This window comes from Takifugu flavidus, chromosome 9 (assembly GCF_003711565.1).
Source record: "Takifugu flavidus isolate HTHZ2018 chromosome 9, ASM371156v2, whole genome shotgun sequence".
Lineage (NCBI taxonomy): Eukaryota > Metazoa > Chordata > Actinopteri > Tetraodontiformes > Tetraodontidae > Takifugu > Takifugu flavidus.
This window is the reverse complement of record NC_079528.1, coordinates 13454808-13477432: the sequence shown is the minus strand read 5'-3', so window position 1 is coordinate 13477432 and position 22625 is coordinate 13454808. Positions and strand designations below refer to the sequence as shown.

At 47.5% G+C, this 22625-nt stretch overlaps 1 protein-coding gene across 2 annotated transcripts in view; it reads left to right on the top strand.

The window, feature by feature from the left end:
* The window catches only part of gpc3 (glypican 3), a 65064-nt gene that overhangs the window by 11749 nt on the left and 30690 nt on the right, over window positions 1-22625 (top strand). The gene's annotated exons all lie outside the window — the stretch shown is intronic.

Genomic DNA, 22625 nt, shown 5'->3' with positions numbered 1-22625 from the left:
GTCGTCCAGGTAGACAAAGACAAACTGGTCTCTGAATGTCCCGAAGAACATCATTAACTAAGGCCTGGAAGACAGCCGGTGCATTGGTTAATCCAAAGGGCATTACCAGATACTCGTAGTGGCCAGCCGGGGTGTTGAACGCCATCTTCCACTCGTCGCCCTCCCGTATGCGAACCAAGTGGTACACCCTGCTCCAGCCCATGGACTCAGTTCTTTTCCACTCCCCTGCTCACACCACACCCTCTGATCACACACCTGCTCTCAGTCACTGATCACACACCCCCTCACTCATCAATCAGTTCACCTACCAGTATATATTCTCCAGCCTCACACTCACTCGGTGCCAGATCGTTATTTGTTCCTGATGACCTTCCAGCGTTTTCCTGTTTGCCTGCCTGCCCGGTTCCGACCTTGCCTGTTCCTGACCATTCTGTTTAGCCTGCTCCCCTGTAAACTCTGCCTTCTGCCTGATCTGGACCTTGCCTGTCCCCGACTATTCTGTTCTGCTCGCTCCCCGGTGAATCCTGTCTGTTGTCTGTGTCCGACAATAAAGCGGTGTTCAGCCAGATTCGTGTGTCGCATTTGGGTTCTTATCTGGTTCCTGACAAGATTGCATGTAACAAATGTATTTAATCCCTTATTTTTAGTGCCATTTGCACAAACCAGATATAACAAGAGCATAGGATTGAAAAAGAGATGGGGGCGGGGGGGTTGTCCTCAGCTGCTCTTTAACTTGTTCTTCAGACTGTTCAGGTCAGATTTGGCTGATAGGCTTCCGCTGCGTCTCATAGCGACTCCTCCGTCGCTCTCTCACCTATCTGCCTGATCAAGCAGAAACTCATCCAGAAGCTGTCATTATTTGTGAGTGGCAGCCCTAATTGTTATTTCCCCAGAGCCGTGTCCTTCACAGGGGGCGCCGCTGCTGCTCATGCAATGCTTGGGTTCAGCCAGATGGTGCTTCAGGATCGACAGTGTCGCTGTTTGTACAGGGGACTCTAAAATCGATCCTGTGGATCCGTCTGTGGCTGGAGAGCCCAGACCCGGCGCAGGAGGAGCGACTGCACTCGATGCTCTTTTGTAGCCTGAGAAACAGTCGTCACCCGGGGGGTTCGGAACAAGAAAGGCCAGATTACTTATAATGTCAAATCTACAGCTTGAAAGTCTGGGACTTTGTATCAGAGAGTCTGTGTGATAGTTGCGCTTAAAGTGGGACAGCTGCCCTGGTGCTGCTGACTCTGGCGGGCTCACGCAGTGGGGTGTTCGAAAACAGGTCTGGATTGGACCACTTTCACACAGCATGAGCGATGCCGCCAGGCGGGGGTCTGTCTCCACGCGGCTCTGTAAATGATCAGGAGTTTGGAAGGATGCTCGTGTCTTTTTAACAAACATAATGACACCAGAAAACCTGTGGCGGACACACACCCACACACACATAGACAGACACACAAAGTTCCTCTGAAGTTTGGGTCGATCCTTCGTGTCCTTGAGACCCTCATAACTTATTCCTCGCAGCCCAACAAATTAGCATCTCATTAGCAGTCTCAAAAAATTCCACAGACTCTCCTGCTTCTTCTGGGTGGATTTTAATTACTGGATGTGTGGAAGGGAGGAGAGCGGCAGCGCCGTCACAGCCCTGGCGTTGGAGGCTGTTGACCTTGACAGGAGCTTGCCCTCATTTGTCTCCTATAGTGCTGAATGGACGTTTGCCATGGCAGCCACCCAAACGAGATGTGGCAGGAAGCAGATGATGCAGAACCTGGCAGGCTTCTCTATCCAGCCCACGACAATCGGGATCAGATCTCGCTGCCTTCTGCATCTGCTCCCAGCCGTCCTGTCCCGTCCAGGCGTCCTGTCCTGTCCTGTCTGAGAAGACCTGTCCTCTGTAGACTCATCCTTCTTTCCTCTTCTGCAGAGTTTGGAGGAGTAATTGAATATCTGTGAGAGCTGGGGCGCCTGCTGTGATGACTGAAGTTGTTTACCCACTGCCCTGGGCTAATCTAATAACGCAATTACGGGGGGAGGCAGTTTTACCATGTCCAATGGATTTCTCCGAGCATCATTTACCGCACGTGGGGGGGGGGGGGGGGCAGCAGCCATCCCAAAATCTTATTTTATCAACTTATAAATTGGTTTAGTTTTTCTTTGCATTTCATCATCGCGCACGGCTTCTTTATTTGCTTGTAATTGTATTTTGGGCCCACTTTTCATCCGCTGTTTGTCGTCTTTAAATATGAGTCTTCAGCAGTCCCGATGGAGGGGAGCGGTTCTGGAGTAGAAAGGCTTGGCACCGGTCCGTGTCTACAACTTCTTTGTGACTCTTCCTGTTACTAGATCAGCTTATCTTTGACGGGTCACAGTTATTATAGCTCTGTTGTGCTGCTATTTAATTAGTTTGACTTGTATGTCGGGTTTAACTAAGTTTGTAGAGTTTTTATATATTCGTATATGTGTTTTCTGTTGGTGGGACTAAATGAAATGTGGACCCTGCTGGAGATCAGCGCCTCAGCAGGCTGCAGTTGGGTGGCTTTGCCATTCACCGGAGGATTTATGGTCCATCTCCTGCCGTCAGCATCTCTGACTCTATTTCCAGCGTCCACCAGCTCTCTCCTCTGGATGTTCTGGTAAACACAAGTGCAGCTCCTCTCAGTCCCTTTAAAGGCAGGGTTTACTGTCTCTGCATCCCAGTTAATGACACAAAATGAGTTAATGACCTGGGGTTTTAGAAGCAGTGTAATAATTGTCTGATGTGCTTTCGGGGGGGTGGGGTGGGGGTATCACACACTTCAGTCAATTTCAGCCGTGATTTAAGTCTCCCAGCATGACAGATGGTGACAGCGGTGGGGGTGTGATTATATATAACATATGGAACTGTTCTGACCTCTGTCGTCGTGACGACTGGTTCCGTTTGTGTGGTTCGGTCAGGTTTGGGAGGGCAGCTTCTCTACCAGCGAAGGTTGGACTCTTCTATTTATTTAGCTCCTCCACCTTTACGATAAATGAACTCATCAATCTGATCTATAAATGCTAATACACACAGACAGATGATGAGATTAAGGGAGAAAAGGCCATTTGTGTGTTTAAAAGCTTTTAGATGTGTACCGATGATGCATAAGAACCATTATCTTCTAATGAGGACTTGAGATGAATCCACTCTGTCCTCATTTGAGCATCTTCCACAGCTCATTGGAATACAGAGGCCAAAACTCTGAGGATTCCAAAGTTTTAGAAGCTGACAAACTTGGATGCAGAGTTAACTCACCTGAGGACGGATAAACGAGGTGTGTAATAGTCCACGTGCGCCCGCAGCTTGATAGAGCCGAACATGAAATCAACTCTTCCTGGGAATTATCGAACGTTTCGCTTCACAAGGACGAACCTTTGTTGTCGTTTTCCCGTCTTTTGTTCTTCGCCGCCTGTCCCCGTCTGCTGCGTCTCAACTCTCCAGGCTTTTTGCAGGTTGCCAAGTGTTCCTGTCACCAGAGGAGGCCCCGGCGTGCCCCCCAACACACACACACACACACACACACACACACACACACACACACGCGCGCGCGTGGCTGCTCTCCTGTTTGAAGTGCTCGTCTCTCGCGCTTTACACAACAACTTTTTAATCGAGCCTCCGTCTTTTGATTTGACCGCGCTCGCGTCCAAAAACGCGGCGGCTGTCTCTCTGCAGATAATGTGTCAGGGATTCTGCCCCCCCGTGGGGCGGATATTTGCACGGTTTTTCAGCGGAGAGCTCTTTCATTTCACAAAGCGCCGACTCTTCCACACTGAATCAGGCGTTCTAATGTTTTATTTTCAAACAGGCGGGATGTGGTGAAAAATCGGTTCGTCTGGAAAAGAGGTAGAGAGGGAAGACTAGTTCTCAGATTAGTTTTGCAAATCAAGGGGAAAGGGAGCGGAGACACGCTGTTTTTGTCTCCGTTTGTTTCCTCCAGGCTTTTAAAGTCAGTGGTGGACGTCGGTGAGAGCTGTTTATTCACACGTGTTTTGTTAAAGGCGGGAATCGGCGCTTTGCTCTGCCTGAACGCACAATGCTCTCCAACAGTCACCTCATTAAAATAATTTATTCCGGCTCCATCTTTAAAGGAGACATGAGTTTGGATTCCGCTCCAGACTCACCTCGGAGGAGCGGTGTCTGCTGGGAGAAGGCAGCGTTCCTCCTCCGCTCCTCTTCCACCTACCCTGTCGTGTTCTTCGTGCTGATGTGTCAAAAACTTGTCAGGGGCGGTTTCAGGGGACGAGCGTGGCTCTTGGTGTCGGAGCCCAATTTTAATGATTTGCCCTGTTGCACGCCTCTCAAGCTCTATTTCATCACGGAGACAAAAAACAAACAGTGTGCAGCGAGGATCAAAGTGCTATTTGAAATGCTATCATCAAACAGAGCTGAAGGGACTGACAGCCTCCTCCCAGCTCCAGCGGAGAGAAGGGGGCTTTGTTTCTGTGTGATTCTAATGACTGCTGCATCGGCCGGGACGCGGAGAAGAGAGGAGAGAGGAAGCCAGGAGACGGCAAAGAAAAGGGAAGCAGCGTTTTGACGTGAATGCATCCCACGAGGAGCTAATGGGCTCCTTTAAATGACTCACCCGTGATCCTCCGAGAGACTTTTTCCACTTAATGGATTATACAAATTTGTTTTTCAGAAGCAGCTCTTTTAACTTGTTTTGGTGAGCTAAATCAATGCGTGCTGGAGATCGCTCTGGACCGGCAGATCTATTAAGAAGACATGTCTGAGTAGACGCTACATTTGTCTTCATGGGAACTCAGATGGAAGCTGCCCTAAGATGCTGCTTTGTTTATATAATTCCTCTCTCAGGGGCACACAAATCACCCTCTACAGCTGAGGTGACGTCTGTAAACTTGTCTCTACCTTTCAGCCCACCCGAAGCCATCGTCCCCATTAATCTGGAGTCATTTGAGTTCAGCTCTGTTTCAGCAGCCAGGGTTGAGAGCTGGAGGTGTTTGGCTGTCAGTCTGTCTCTTTGTGAACAACGTTTGGCAGCTTGCAACATGGGACACCTGCTCTGGAATTAAACTTCAAGGTGTCCTTGTTCATTAAAAGAATTCTACGCTCGGCAAAGCTTCGTCGTGCAGCTGCTTCATCTGCAGCAGCACCCTAACCCTCGCGGCGCCGCAGGTTCCTTCGGTCTTAGTGTTTCCGTGTAGCTCTTCATTCACCTCGTGACCTCAGCAGCTTGCCCTCGTCCCCATGTCAAGCACTTATAGCTCTGAGATATGCATTTTTCATATTGCCTATGAAATATTCAAGCACTTGCGCAACATTTGCTCAGCCGTGCAGACATAACAGCGTGCCAGCCGGGGCAGGGCGGAGCAGGTCAGAGGGGCTGATCTTGAACACCTCGCCGCTGTTTCACAGCAGTAGAAGTATGTGACAACACACAAACTTTTAAAACCAGAAAAATCCATCGTTAACAGCTTCATTCACAGCCTAATGCTCACGTATTCAACCTTTATTAAAGTTCACGGCGAGAACGTTGTAGTTGAGTCAGAAATTCCTGCTAAAATTAGACATTATACTAGTTTTCTCTTTCCTAAAGCTCGTTAAATGGCAGTTTTTCTGTTTTTTTTCTTCCTTTTTTTGACCACTTTACTCCCAGCTGCTGATGGGTGAAGGCAGGTACACCACAGAATGAGCCGCCAGCCTAACGCAGTGCTAACCGCAGGTTTTATATGCTTTTAAATCAAAATAAAACTCCACTTTCACACTGAGTGTTGAGAAGGGTTCGTGCAAACAGTATCACAGCCTGGAGGTGGACGCCGGGGTGGTGGTGGAGAGGTCTCAGGTCAGCAGAAAGGGTGTGTAGGTGCGAGCCCGGCTGTGCAGCGAGGCTTGTCTGTCTGAGCTAGCTGAGGATTTATTTGAGGTCCTCTGATAGAATTCTATCTAATTGCATAGTAAATGTGTTCATTACGTTGATAGTCTGAGGCAGAGGCAGCATGCTTCTCTGCACTCTTGGCGTGACTGATGTGAGGAGAAATGTTTGGGTGTTGAGGAGTCTGCTCAGTCTCGGCGGAGCCTTGTCATTGTGCACCACTCCATCGCCCCCCTCCTCCGCGTACACGTCCACATCTCCCGCTGAACCGGCCGGATGGGAGGCAAAGTGGTGTGAAGCGGGAAGCTTCCTGACAAGCTCCATTACTCCTCCTCGGAAACTCCCCCAGTCCGCCTGTCAGCGGAGAGTCGATGGGCTGGGACCGCTGGGTCGATTAAAGCAGGTACAACCAGCATCGTTCATTTATGGCCAGCGTTTCACTTCTTGCGCCATTTTCTAAGGCTGCGTGTTTATTCAGGCGCGCCAGGTTGAGGTCAGAGTGTTTCCTCCCGGGATGGCGGGAAAAGAAGTGGGAAGGAGAATGAGGAGTGTCACAGCCAACTTGAATATTGTTTGTATTGATCCCCTCGGACGGAGAACCCTTTAGTTTTTAATTAATCTCCGTATGAGGGCGGCTGGTTCAGGTCGGTCTGCTGCCATTGCCAGTGGCCTCAGCAGCTGCGGGGAGGTGTGTGTGTGAGTAGGGGGGGGGGACTTCTGGAGCGCTGCTGTCCACTGGGGAAAAGGTCAGTCCAAACACGGCAATAAGAGGGAGCTGCACTCTATTAATATTTGAGGAGCACTCGACATTGCTGCTGTTTACTTAACAGAACACGCTTGAGGTCTCCCCTGAAGAGCGCATCACAAAGGAGCTGACAGCACCGCCCTGTCACTCACCCCCCCCAGCAGCCCACCCGGCGCTCATGGGTGCAGTACAGCTACCGTTACCCCCCCACACTTCATCCATCGACGTCGCCGGTGCTGCTTCCCATCAACCTCCATCGTTACTCCTTATTCACGCTGCTCTGTTATATAAGAGAAACACACGGTTTCGCCTTTCGGGTCTCCATTTTTCTGTGATCTGGTTTCGCTCATCTGTTTTTGCCAGTATTGCAAAGCCCGTCCCAGAAACAGGTCGAAGCGCGGCGGGAAAATCCAGGGTGGACGGATCACACGTTCTCTGCAAATGTGGGGTCGCAGCAGTCCAGGCAGATTAATGGCTCTTAGGAGCATCTCTCGCTCTCCTGACACGTCCTGGCCTCAAAACATGTTCCAAGCAGTCAGCCATGCCAGCCTGTGCGCACATACACACCCGCACTCTAATTTTTCTGATGTGTATATCAGCACAGTCAGAGTCAGACAGAGTTCAAGAGTTCATCCAGCTTTAATAACTTAGAAGCCCCCCTTCCCCCCTCCCCACTGCAGATATATTCACCCTCTTTAATCAAATACTGCGCTTCTACATTTTGGGAAATGTGCTCATTAATTTCTCCACTGAGATTGATACGCTGGCTGTAGCTGTACATTTATAAAGTTACATCCTGCTTGTAGGTTTTGGAAACAACAAAGACGAAGGAGGGGCCCCAACAATGTCCCCAACGTGCACGGACCATGTTTTCCATTGTTGGTGCGTAATGGAACAGAACACCGTTATCGATCTCATAAGCAATCCAGGAAAAACTGATGTGCTGCACTTAATCCACATATCAAGCTCACAGCAGACAATACTTCATAAATTAAACATATGTATGTAACAAATGTATCATAATAGAATTTTGCCCTCGAGTCGACGCCATAAATGCATCATAGACTCGTTTATCGTAGAGCATCAACGCAGTATCAAAGCGGGACATCGATCCAAGCATATTTGCAGGGCTGTGTTGATGTTTAGAGGAGAGCAGGAGGCTTTAGCGTACTGACGCTGTTACAGCCTGGAAGCTGCTGCTGCAGAAACAACGAGCAGAATAGATCAAGGATGTGGGTGAGAACGAGCAAAAAGAGGCATCACATAGGGGGTCAGTCATTACCAAGTGGACGGTAAATCAGGACTCACCCTCAATGTTTATACCCGCGGAGTCATGAAAAGATAATGGACAAAAAATCAATTAAAAACAATGATTCCATTGTTGAGAAGAGACAAGTGCAGAGTCATTATTGTTGCTGTAAATGACATTTAGTGAAACCTGCAAACTCGCAACGATGTGTTATGACTATATCATGGTAGTGTTGTAATCAGTATTATTAATATATTATTATGCATTTAATTTTCACATGAGGAAAATAAGGATGTACTAGAAGAACGTGAATCCTGATGAAAAGACATTGATTAAAAACACAGAACAGCAGGTGAGGAGAACGTTGGAGGAGCTGAGCTGTTGTTGCTGATGCTAATGGTCAGGGTGTGCACGCACAGCAACATGGCCGCTTCTGTGTTTATTGATTTTCAATGGGGCCTATTTTGTGAGCAGTCAGAAACAAACCCACCAACCATGAGAGACGGATCCGTCCAAACCCTGATGAGGCCCCAGGAGAAGGGTCGGGTTTACCCTCCACAGCTCGGGGCGGATTGTCCCCAGACCCACGAGGACGGCCATGCGAGGACACGCTCAAAGCCTGACAGCTGAAGGAACATCATCTCCCTTAGAAAATGTAGGACAGGAGGAAGCTTATCTCTGCTATCATCTTTGATTTACAGGCAGATAATGAACACTGGCACGTGTGCCACCACAGTCAACGGATGCATTAAAGTAGGACGGCGTTTCCACCGTATCACGAGTTTATTAAAGCTGTTTTTTTACTGAGAATATTCCATTTTCAACGTCCTTTAAAAGTTCTTTAAACCCAGTTTTTATGTCCGGGGGTTGAATAACTGATGACTTGAGCCATCTTGGTGTTCTTCCACTACTTGTAGCACTGACACATTCAGCGTTGTGTGAACTTGGGTTTCTACCACTCTAAACTCCTTTTAATACTTTTCTACGCTTTTCTACACTTCTACACTCCCCATCTGTGAGTATGAGGGTAGATGAGGAAGCAGCAGGCTCATCAACATCACAAACTTACCTGTTAAAGGGCAAAAGCACAAATAAACAACTGAGATGAGCCTGATTATCAACATTGTATTTTTTCTTTTGAAAACCTTAATAATCTACACGTTTCTTGCTCCAAATGACTCTTAATGTACAATAGTCATAAAGCCACAAATCTTAACAGAAGCAAACTCTTCCTCATCAGTTTCAGCTCACGGAGGAGATTATATGAGCAGAAAGGAAATCCAAAATAACGTATTTTTGCCAGCCATGAATTCAGGCTAGTGTGTGTTCGTGTTACCTGAAACATGAGGTTTCACTGAATGTTCATAGCCAAAGAATATCACGTTCCTGCTCCTGGAAGCTCAGGTTTTTGTCTGATTGTTGGACATGCCGACTGTTCAAAAGCTGCTTCGTTCCTTGGAAAAATAGTAAGCAGCTTTGCCTTTATGTGTGCTGAATAGAGGACGAGGTCCCTGAGGAAAATCTCCTCTTCTTTCCGCCTGCAATTGATAATTCCTCTTCTCCTGTCCTGCCGTCTTTGTGTCCACCAGAACGTGATAAGGGGGAGAAAAAGCTGCACACAGATACAACGAAATTTGAGTGAGCTTTTCATTAGATGGCTCCACGAATAGCTGCAGCCGCCGCCGCCGCCGCTGGGGTGGAAGCCGAGAGCCTCCACTCACCCGGACGGCCAGACAAAGACTCTCCTGGAGACACTGAAGTGAAGAACTCAGAAAATTAGATGTCCAAAGGTTACAGAGTTGGATCCCGGTAACTATTACTTGTGCGGCCTCGTTCACGCTGCCTGTGCTTAACTGGGCGCTGTAATCGCTCATTAATATGCCAGGTTGTGTGAAGTGGCTGCGGCCCACGGTGTTTGCTGCTCTGGGGATTGTGGCTATAATAATCGGGATTCAAACGGAGCCAAGGGCCAACAGGTGTCTAGAGAAGGCAGCTCTGGATCAAAGCCAGTGGAAATAATTACACCAGCCCAGTCTACCCTCTCTGAGATCCCACTGTCACGCCCAGACACGCTCCAACCACAGCCTGCAGTCCCTCACATGTTCAGTCCACGGCGTGAGGACAGACGGAGGGATGAACGTGTCTGTGTGTGTGTGGTGGGTGCACTGGAGGGACAGAGGCAAAGGCGCGGCGCTCGGCTGAATATTTTATCCGTTCATCATTAACGCGCAGCCAGGAGGCCACGAGCAGCGTGTTAAAAGGACAGACGCGCGCACCACTGGTGTTCTGTTGTTTTCATGGCCTCGTTTCAAAGAGCCTCTCTGAAGTTTCTTAACGAACTATGCACACAAGTCTAAAAGGGCCGATCGCGTCCGTCGGCTGATTTGATCCGACCGTTCCCATGGTGACGCCGATAACTCGCAGCCTTGTTACAGAAAGACACATGTGGGCTCGTTTCCAGCTGTGACCAAAAAAGGCCTGTTTTTTTTTCTTTTTAAATAGAACCAACATTGCAGCTTTTTATACGGGCACTGCAGATTTAAAGTGCCACCACAGGATTCTGTCTTCATCTCCGTCCTTTATGCTGCCTTTCAACACCGCGTCCCTGTGAAGTCGCCACGTCTGCGGCCTGGCTGGCCTCACCGATGCGCCGCCCTGCTGCCCACATGTCAGCCCACCTCTTTCATTTCTGTGTTTCATGAAGGCGCCGTGCACGTGGGCACAGGTTTTTATCCTCCGAGCCTTCCTCACACTGGACTGAGATGAAAACTGCAGAAATGTCCAGTGAATACAGCAAAATACACAATAAATCCTCCCCCTTTTCATTTTCTTTGCTTTGACTCTTTCAGAATGAAACCAGCTTGTTTGTTTAACCAGGTTTGAGAACCCAGTTCTGGAAATGATTGCGTCTTCTCAACGATCTCAAAGTTGCGGGACAAAAAAAAATGGACAGGACGATCGTGGTGGAAAAGACATGGAACTGTTTAATAGGCTGCGGTTCTGCTCAAGCAAGCTTGACTTGAACTGAACGAGTGAACCGAACGGGGCTGGGTCGAATCCCAGGAGCGAGGCCTGATAACGCAGCTTCCAGCGCTCCAGGGTCAGAAGGGAGGAAATGTTTGAGTCTTCCAGGTTTGCAGCCTCTGGGTTTCTCTCCTGTCCTCAGCAAAGGTCGAGCCGACTCCTTCACCTCTATTATAATAATTTAGTGAGGCCAAGAGGTTTAATTACACCCTTACACGCTAAAATATATGGTTTTACTAAAAAAACACACTACTATGACTGTTAAACGACCCTGGTCAGGCTCCACCTTAAAGCAAAGACAGTTATAAGGAAAGAGTGTAATGATTACCATTATTATTCTAATTATAACTATTATCAAAGTGCCAAATGGATTAGTGTTGATATGAAAGAGGATGCTTTATGTGCTGCAAGTACAACTAAACAAATTTGCTGTTTAGCCATGCGGCGGTTCTGGGCCCCCGACTGTGTGACCATGGAACATTAGTGTTCGATGTCTGGCAGGGATGGAAGCAATGGACTCCAGGTTTTAGTCAACGTATCATTGGTTTCTGCTTTTCACTGCAGTGTTGCCAGAGGAAAGAGGATGTGGTCATTGTTCCTGGCGGTTCTGGGTTCTAACTGCTCCTGTGGGTCAGCAGCTTCTGGGTGGCCTGATTCATGGAGCACCACCATCACAACGTTCTAAATCCAGAGCTGAGTGGGGCTGTACTGCTAGTTTAGTACTCTGAGAGGGTGGAAAAACGCTTCCAAACCACTGGGTCTACAAGCATCAAGGGGGGACTAAATGGAAGGATGTCACAAGTAGTTTGATCTGAATTATTCAGTCAAAGACATTTACATTTGTGTTGTTAGCCAGACTGTCTAATGATGAACATGTTCAACCAGATTAATCACCGGGGAGCTGCAGATAAATCCAGATGAATTCAGAGTCACTGATGTTCTCTGGGAATTCTAATTGTCTTTATTTACATGCAGTATATCTGTAGAGCAAGTGGAGGGAAAGTGTACAAAAACACAGATGTTTACCGATGTTGCACCAGAACCTGAGGCCCGCTTAGCAGGTGTGTGTGTGCACGCACGCGTGTGTGTATGTGTGTGTGTGTGTGTGTGTGTTTGCTGAGTCTGGGACAGTGTAGCGCTCCCATCACAGATCTGATTTCATGGAGCGGCAGGACAGCATCGTTGCCTGATCATCGGATCTGCCCACAAACCTGATTTCTTCCGTGTGGTTGAACTTCCAGGCCCAGGCGGACAGACAGACAGACGGACAGATGGACAATCATGTCCTCACAGCATTTTACTGTACGTGATACAGATCAGCGGAGAAAAGGGAGAGTTTTTCCTCACCTTTTTGTTCATACTCCGTGGTCACGTGACCAAATCCTGATAATCATCAGTCTGGTCTCTTTTAATTTGAGCATATTTATCATTTTGCTTCAACATCACAGTCTGAAAGGAAATAAAGACTTTCAACACGCAAATGTGAGGGTTTCAGATAAGACTGGACATTTAAACCTGGGGGGGGACTGATTATTGTCCTGGAAATTTAGACGGAATTCCTTTAATGTCCGATTGAGCTGGTTTATTAGAAATGAAAGCAGCATTATCAATCTGTCACGTCTGACTTCAGGAGACGGATCTGCAGGTTCCATAGTGCGACTGATGAGGCTTTAGAGGGCTGTGATCTAACAGCTGCAGGCCTTTTCAGCTTCAGCTCAAATTATGCTTTGATAACATAACCGATTCTTAAATAGGATGTGGGGGGAAGAGGCAGCTCTAAACACAAGTGCTTAGTTTTATGGCGAGAGAATTCAAAATGGACGAAAACACTTCAGCTCCTGTGAAACACTGGCCCAGTCGGCGCTAACGCAGCACATAAATACGTGCACAAACAGGGCTGCGAGTGTAAATTTAAAAGTTTGTCATGAGGAAATGATTTGCTGGCAGAGCAGGACGACACATCCCTGAATGTTATATGATCGGCTGTACCAACACTTTATTATTGTTGATTTAGTGGCTGCGCTAAAGGCGACTTGGTGCTCAACAACAGACCTTTTTCATCACTCATACAAACGCACAACTAGATGATTGTGTCTCCCAGCACCCTGTCTGCTAATCATTTGATGAAACATTTATCAAATTGACAGTTTTACTCTATCTTTATCTCTAGATCTGCTGCTAAAGGAACCATGTTTATGGATATTTGAATTTCCGTTATTATATTATATATTACATCCATCCCGTCCAACCAACGAGCTTCATCACTGTGAAAACTTTGTTCCCTCTGCTGGAGGTAAAATGTGTCACGAGCAATAAAGGAAATGCCTGCAAATGTTACTGAAGCGGTTTTAATCACCATTTAACAGTGTTTATTTGTCATCAGTCTGATTCCTTCATCTGCATGAACTCAGTCCCATATCTGGAGTTCCTGAGTCCTATAACTGGACTCCATTTTCCCCTAATTATTTATTATTCATTGATAGTTTGATGAACTCCTGACCTCTCCTCTCTGTTACATCTGTTCAAAGCCTCGGTTCCTCCACCTTTCAGAGGAACAGATCGTCCGCTCTTCTCGTCCGTCCATCCGTCTGTCTACCCCCCCACCCCACTTCCCCTCAGCCTTTTAATGTCAAAGACATTAAAGAGCTTTCCTGGAATGATAAATGTTTTATTAGCTCTCTTTTCTGAAGGGTAAACACAAAGAGGAAGTGGAGGAAAAGTTGGTATCTCCGCCTCCCTCTTGACTTCATTTCCATATCTGTCAGTTGGCTCCCCCCACGCTGTGACCTCTCATCTCCACTCATCCCTCCTCGCCGCTCCCCTTTCATCCCCCCCTCGCTGTACTGGAGGAGCAGGCGTGCGTTTGTTTCCTAAAAGTCCCTCGTGGAGAAAAAGTGAAGAGGAAAAACTCCCCTCAACAAATAAGTGGACAAGTATCTTTGATCAAATCTTGAGACAGCGCTACTACGTTTATGAAGCAGTGGGGGTTGTTATTGAACTTAAACGCCACCTACTCCTTCCTGTGCACTGTTGCTGAGTCTTCCACGTTGCCCCCAGGCTGGTAGATGATTGCGTTTCCTCTGCTGTAATAGCTGTCTTTCCCCTGGGAGCGTGTCTCTGGCCGACTCCTCTCGGCTCTGCTGCTGATTGCCTCGCCTCTCTAACAAAAAGGGTCGTGTTATGTGGGCTGTAACCTGACGTCAGCTCGACCCGCATCCAGGACAGAGGGCTCCTGTTCTGATGAGCGCCAATGTCCGGCGTCTTACATCAGCCGAGTTGGACATACATGGACAACGTGATGCTGAAGCACGTTCCTGACTGTTGGTGAAATATCCCCCCGGTTCATCCTTAATCAGAACCATCAACAAGCAAAGTAAAGCTTGTTGGTCTTGATAGAATGAAAGATTGGCCTCATGATATTTGTTTTCCATCTCTTAATGTTAGGAATGATGTCAATACTCAACCATCTGTCTGGTGACTTTCACCTCCGTCTTCATAAGAGCACCTCCGTGAAGAGCGGCGCTATTCTTGAGGTTAAAGGTCAGCCCCTCTTCCTCAAGCAGTGCTCCAACGGTGTGATGATCTGACCACAGCTTCTATGTGGTGGAGTAGAAACTGTGGTGAAGCTCCAAATGACTTATAGAGATCAATACTGAAGCGTTTGTGTCCAACAAATTCAACTGAAGTCCCTAAAATACGGCTGTTATCAGTCTCACGCATGTCCTCTGAAACCTCACCCGCTTCTCTGCCTTCTCTAGTTTAATGACTTGTCCTGCTTCTAACACACGTAAACCCGGGAGGCGGCGCAGCTCCAGAGCCACCTCCTCTGTCTCCCCTCACTTATTCCAATTAGACCATAAGGACGTGTGATTGATTCGCTAGCTTGACCAGGACCAGCGACGCGCGGCGCTGTAGCCTCTGGTTAGACATCACACAACAAAGGCAAACAGCATGCTCCCCTGTATGCTGCTCAAGTGTGGACTAATCGCTCATCCACTGAAAGATTAAACACGTCAAAGCAGGTAATGGATCGACCCAATTAATATGGAGCTGTGAAGAGAACCTGACTGTTTATTTACCGCCTTTCCTCACGTTTTTCAATTACCTCATGGTTGTCCGGGGGAGTATCTTCTCAAGGTGAATTGAACATCATTAATTTAAGAGTGTGGTCTTTGCTGCTCTCAATAGACCATCAGTATATACTTATTAACTTGAGCGACAGTATTGATCAGGAATTTACTCAAGCGGAGGAGCTGAAAGGCTCGTAATGTGTGAAAACTGTTGTGTTCACGCAATTTAAGTGCCGGGAATCAGGTGGTGTGAGCGCGAGTTTGTGAGCTTTTCCATTTAAATGCATGTGTCACATTGGAATTCATGCACACACACAAAAACACACACACTCCCCTGCTAGTCTAACCTTGTGCGCAGAAACACAACACCCCTGAGGTCCATGCAGGTAAAATAAAAACCTCTCTTTAGGGCTTGTGTCCTGTGTTTCGACAACTAAATAATGTCATCTACTACTAACACACACACACACACACACACACACACACACACACACAGAGTTCACAGTGTGCCCTGCCTCCCATCCTACTGGATTAATTACTCTCCTGCCTGCCTCTGATCCCCGGGGGTGTCTGAGCCACATTAGCTGGCCTCTGCCTCTCGCTGGTGGGCATGGAGATGGCAGCGCTCGCCCATTCATCACCGTGACTTTGGGAAGGGGGACACAAGGGATGGGGTGTCGAGGCAAGTTGGAGGGAGGGGTAAGGAAGAAGTGAAGGTGAGATAAAGGTGGTGGGAGATGGGGAGCAGGGAGAGAAGCCCAGTCCCCTCTGAGAGAGGTCCTGGAAGAAATTAAAATATGGGCTGTTTTGCTGCTTCTATAGGTTCAAACTGTCATGTATGGTTCCCTGAGGAGCTTCTCAGAGGAGGAGGTCCTAAGAAGAAGGGGATGAAACAGATCGTTACCTGGATAATAATAAAGCAGAGCTGGCTCCTTCCTCAACAATAGTAGAGTTTAGAGTCAGAGAGAGAAGGAGACAGAGCGCCGAGGGCGGGAGCAGCAAGTTGTCGAAACACTGTAACCATTTACAAGCTCGTGGGGTTCATGCAGCTTAATCTGCGCTCTGGTGACAGGAGTGTGTCGTGCAAAGCTCACAACACCATGAAAGAGAGAGAAAACAAGTGCTGTTGAACGAGGGTGATGAAAAGGATCCGTGCAGTGGAGGTGGAGAAGGTGGAGGAGGCGAGGTAAAGGAGGGCATGAGGAGAGTCAATGAGGTGCGTCTCAACCATTCAGAGTGTAGGCGTTTGTCTTTCAGCTCCACTCGAACACAAACAACAAAGAAGCTGGGGGGGGGTTATTCCTCTCCATCACATTAAAAATCCTCACCTATTTATAGCGGCGCAGGTTGAGACGCGACGCTCCCGTTGCTGCGATGCCTAATTAGGCACTCGTTTACCAATAAACAGTCAGGCTCAGCTGTCTGAGACGACGATAGAGGGCTGCATGTGGACGGAGAGAAGAAGAGAAACAACAACCAGATCTAACCCTAACCCTTTCCATTTCTAACCCATCAAATATTATCTGCCATCATCATTCCAGCGAGTCCTTCAGGTCTGAGCTCATCTCTGCATCTCCAGTGGTGGCTGCTACCTGTTTAGTCTCACACGTGGCCCCTCTTCTGCCTAAATTCTGTGCTCTTTATTCACCCTGTCAGGTGTTGCTCAGGTGTTGTGTGTTCCTGTACTGGAAGCCTATTGTTCTGCCTTCCTGCCTCCTGTTTCTGCTCCAGCCGTTGGCGTTTGTTGCCCTGGTTTCCAGTTGTTTGGGGTTACTCTAGTTACTCCCGGTGTTCTTTGTCAGCAGTAGCTTTAGTCCTTTATGTTATTAACCTTTGTATCACACTGACAAAATAAATAAATCCCATCGATATGGGTCCAAACTGCTGTGATCCTCCAGCATCACCCCCAGTTATGAATCTGTCAATGACCTGATGATACCATGCCAACAAAGATGTGGATTTGTCAGATCCGATCCCGTCATGAGCGCTGTACTCTCTATTGAGAAGATGCCTCCTATCCAGACTCCTTTAGTGACCCAAGAGCCCGACAGGTGTCGTTAACCCTGCATTGTTACACCCTCCAGGACAGTTTATTACATGTTATTACACACACCTCTGCTGCTCAGCCCTGTGTGTCATGGCACAGGCCCAGTTGATATTTGCTTGTCCTCCTGTCTGTCATTCTGTTTTCATCTGAATGGCTTCCAGACAGTGAAGCAAGAGATAATTATCACCCGCTGACACTCAGGACACCTGCTCTAATTATTTGTGACAGCGTTGTTCCCTGAGCCATCTGCAACCCGGCCCAGGTCGCGGCACCACACCAGGAATTTCCACAAAAGTAGCCAGATTTTTTTTCCTCCCTTCATATTCGTAAATATACCTAGCAGCTTCTGGACGGTGCTGCTGTGCTCTGACAAGGACGACGTGGCTCAGGAAGAAGTGTTTGACTGGCTTTAAAATGCAACACGTGATCCCTGCGGGACTTAGTGCCAGTCATCCTTAGTCGTGAATTAACTTTCTTCATTTGTGTAAATTTGCTGCTTCATTATGGTTTTTCGGCCGGCGTGCTCAGAGAAATATGTTCTTTCATTATAGGAGCTCATGAGCAGGGAGTGATTCTATTGTTTTGGGACGGAATCCTTCGTTCTCTGCTTGAGGACTTAATTACTTCTGTCTTTTCTTCCCTAAATGACATCTGGTGTTTTTGTAGGATAAGAAGTCAGTGTACATTTCCTAACCATAGTAGCACAAAACTCTGCTTGAATGTTGAGAATTATTGTTGTTTTTAAGGAGGGAAAGGCTAAATTATCAATAGTGGAATGCAACAATGCTTTACAAATGGAGCTCATTTTGATTTTTGTTTCGTTGACTTTATCTGCCTGTACCGATGTGGGAAACTGTGCTGAGCTATTTATATTTAATTACTTTTCAGCGTTTGGTCACATTATTGATTCCGAGCACCACAAACTTCACTTTGTTTTATCACTCTCAGTATTGGCATTGACGCGCACGTTGCTGTGCAAGTGTAACATTTTGATTTTGTGGGGATATAAAAGAATTGAATAAAAAAAGAGGCTCCAGCAGGTATAAAGGAGAATAAAGAACAGAGTGATGAGCGGAGGACGCAGCGGGCTGACGGGCTCTCAGCTACAAACACACCTCAGCAGCTACACACTCAGTGCTAAACACGGTAAAAGGGTTTTAAAATATTAATGAGTCTAAGAAAAGGATGTTCTAACTTGTTCATTTAGTTCCTCCTTTTTAAGGTTGCACTCTTTATTGTTGTTGTATAAAAACACAACAAATATTGGAGATGCTGCTTCTAAGGTGCACAAAATTATGAGTGATGGTTAACGAGAGGCAGTGGATGGTTGGTGGGAGTTCAGGGAACTAATGGACTGGAATGAAACTATTCCTGATTGTGGATGTGGGAACCTTGATGGAGCGGCAGCGCCTGCCTGATGGCATCAGCTGCACCATATCCTGGGTGTGAGACGCTCTTCTGTGTACACATGAACCTCTCCTTGGTTCTCTGACATCTTCTGAAGTCCGTCGGCTGCTTTGTCATCACCATTTTTGTGTTCCGTGCTCATCTTCCTGCTTCAGCTTCAGCTTCTCTACCTTTATTCTGATAACTCTCCCATTTTACTCAGGATCTCACAGCCAATCCAACCATCTGCAATCAACACCAATCAATTCCTCCTCCTCCTCTTCCTCCTCCTTTTTACGAGCCGTTGGCTATTTCAGTTATCTCCGTCTGACCTCTCCCGCCCTCTGCTTCCTGCTTCCTTTGTGCCCTCCTGACCTCGCCATTCAGGCCCGGCGCCGTTGCCCTTGGTGACAGCTCTGATAACCTGTCTGTTCCACCCTGGGACCTGCTCCTGCTCCTCTAAACCTGCGAGGGTGGCTCTCTGCCTACTGCCGAACACTCAGCCGGATCCTTTTCTTCATCTTTTAACACTGTCGGTGAAAAGTTTCAAACATTCGTGTTCCACCTCTAAGTCTTTAAGCGCCTTCTCCTCTCCCTGAGGCCATCCCTCCTTGAAGTTAAGGTTGAAATTGAAATTCCGCTGCAGAAACCGTCTTTGGAAAGAATCTTCTTTTTAACACGTTACAAAGATGTAGACCATCGCACAAAGCAGTTTGTCTTCTGAGATCACGTTGACAAAAGCGGCACCTTGAAACATCACAACCTTCAACCGCAGGTTCAACATGGGAGCCGGAATTCTGACAAGATTGATGTGGCATTGCTTCCTCCCCCCAATCTATTGTGCGTTCTTTCTCATGTAAAGGTCTTTGTCATACTCGCAGACTTTTAGTGTTTCCCTCCATTTAGAACTCTGTCTCACAAACACTTTATCCCCTTGGTATTCCCCCCTGGAAGTTCACTTCAGTTCATTTCTCCTTTACGTCTAAAATGCCAACTCCAAAAACAAACGGAGCAGTTATTTCCTTTCTGGCCGCTGTGTGTTAAGGTAGCACAAAGATTCCCGTGACCCGGAGAGGGCTGTGCTGGATGCGTTTACAAAGCCAGACTGAGGCTGAAGGAGTGGGAGCGTGTTCCTCTTCCACCACACACTCTTAAACAGGCATTTTTGATTAATAAAGCGAAGGCCTTTGATTTGGAGTGTGTTTATCATGACCTCTCACATCCCTGTAAGGGCACACGTGCATGTGCTGTGCTTAATAGCCTGACAGTCCAGTGCGTCTCTGTATCTGTGTTTCGGCACATATTTGGTTGGGTTCTTCACTCGTAAGCAGCAGGAATTCTACAACCTGTCTCACAGTTCTGGTGACGTTAGACTCCAGCTGCCTTTGAATGCAGCTTCAAAGACTCGACTCGTTGAATGTTTCCCTCCATGTGTTCTGCTGCGGTTCACTGAAACCCCCCTCGCCGTCCTCCACCTCCTGTCCTCCAGCTTTCGGTGGTATTTTTCCACCTCACGTTTGGCCCTGTGTCCTTCACCGTTCACTCTGTCCTCCACCCGGCTGTACAGCCTGTTCCCAGACGCTGCCTGCTCGCAGGTCTGAGATAGAGCTTAACTCATCTTTGACCCCTGGAAGAGCCCCTAAGCAAGAAACCAGGGGAATCAGCGGTGAAGGACAGGAAGGTAGAGGCAGAGTGGGCAGCCGGCCTCATCTCTATGACCGAGGACTTCCTGTTTTTTGGCGCATAAAATGCATAAAAGTTCCAGTCTTCACTCGGGGTACGGCAGATCGTGCTAGTAAGGAGACGTTTTTAAGCTTCCATTCAAGATCTGCAACAGATTAACATGTAGCGGATATATTTGATTCCATTTAGGAACCAGACCTGTGTGTATTAAGGTCAGGTGAATTTCAGGGGGGGCAGAATGATTTGAAAAGGGTTTGAAACAAGCCCCTTAAAATAGAATAAATTCATTGGAGGATGAAAGACGACAAACGAGCAGCTGGAACTCTGGGCACACTTTTCCAGCTGTGTCCTCTCTGCGACCTTGACCTACAGCTGCTTATTGGAGCCGAGCACACAGAGGGTTCCTCCGCTCTGAAGACTTATTAGCAACATCATTCTAGCTTTGACAACTGTGTTTTACACCCAATTAATGGGGTGTGAGAAGACCGAGCCTCTTTGTAATAAACTGTAAAATTTTAGAACAAAGGAAAGCAGGCGCTTGTTCATAACACAGTTTAATGTGTCTTTTTTGTCCATCCGTGGGGGCAGATTAACCTGGAGAGGCAGATAAATGACTGAGAGAATATAGTCCTTCCACCTGACTCACCTTGGCAACCAAGCATGGTTGGCCAACTGGTCTCCCACACTGTCACCAAATGGCCGTGGCTGTGCACTGTGTGAATCTGTGTGTGTGCACGCGCACGTGCATGTGCACTGAGATGCTCTCAAACAGATGGAGTAACCTAATACTTGTCTCATGTCTGCCCTGCTGTCTATTGGCCCTTGTGGTCCACCCATGATGCTATCTGGGCTTTACCAGCACGCTGTCCGCTTCGTTCCTGGAATCAGCTCCTCCCATCATGCTCCCCCCCCACCCTGACCTGCCCCGACACCTCCATCCATCTAGACACACACTGGTCTAGCAAGGGCAGCTTGTCAAGGTGGAGCTGTTCTCAGTTTACCTGGGACAGAGTGTTGGGGGAGAGAACCGTGTCTGGAAATAAGAGCGCGGCTCCTCCAGTGAGCCGACTCTGCACAAAGCTAATGGAGACAAATCCTGTTGGGCGGTTTTCAGCCTGTAGAAATCCACAGAGCAGGGTGTTTTTAACCGTGCTGTCGTTTCTGTTGGGAAAAGCTTTAATCACATCGTGTCAGAGTTGTCAGCTTGTTAAGATTTGATCTTTTGGATTTGCCCCGTGTAATAGTGAGTTCGCTCAGTTCTGCCCGTCTCATGTAGCTGCATGTTTATTTAAACGCCGCCTGCTTCCCCGACGCCTCCGTCTTCATTAAGTGTTGTTTGTATGGGCTGAACTGAATTGTGATAATTATCTAGCGCCTGGGCCACACGCCTGATATCATCACCATCATCATCATCATCATCATGACCATCACCATCATCATCATCACCATCTTCGTCACCATCTTCATCATCATCATCACCATCATCACCATCATCATCAGCACCATCATCATCACCACCATCACCACCACCATCATCATCACCATCACCATCATCATCACCACCACCATCATCATCACCATCACCATCACCATCATCATCACCATCATCACCACCATCATCATCACCATCCATACTGATCGGATGAATGGAAGAGGGCAGTGTCACATGACGCATCACATGACAGGTTGTTGTGTTACAAGATGAATTCATGGTGTAAACACAACCTGAACTTTCAGTGTCATTTAGAGACCCCAGTCAGCCGTTATTAGCAGCAGAGTTGACTTGTGGGCCGACGGCCTCATCTGCTGCAGTAAATGGTTCTGACCTTCGTAGGTGAGAAGCAAACTCTGCTCTGTGTCAGGGCTGGAACCAAGTAACCACCCTGTGAGCCCGATTAATTAGATGACTTTTATACTTGAGGCTATTCTGCAACACTCAATCACACTTTAACTTGGTACTTTGATCAATTAAAGTGTGTCAAGCAGGCAGACCAAGTTCATTCATAACGTTGTGCTGCGGATCTTCTCAGATAACAGCTGAACACCGCACACGTTTTAATGACTATTCAATTTTCAGACCCTTGTTTGGGGGGACGTATTAAATGATTAACATTTATGACATCACTTTTCTGACACTCCTTGGTCCACATTTAGTGGAAAGCCATATGTTGTGTTTATATTTGGAGAGCAGCAGAGGCTCGTTCTGGTCTGGCTGGTCTTACAGGACGAATCATCTTCCAGCCGAGCATTTTCCGCCTTCATCTGCGACGCTGATAAAATGTACCATGCAGCTAAATTTAAGTGTGACCCAATAAGTTTCCCGTGCAGATGAATCCAGAATGTCACAGGTCTCTGACATATGGACCCTCTCCCCTCCATTAAAGGATATCCGATCCCGTGCAGAAGTGCGCTGCTGAAACCGAGACAGCAACATGCACAGGAAATGGACTTCCAATGGTTCTCAGTATGACCCCCCCCCTCTTCATCTTTCACAAAAAGCCCTGTAATCCTTCTCTTTAGATTAAGTTGCTTTCCTCCCTGTGATGTAGAAGGTAATGCAGGTACAGTAACAGCTGCATTACAG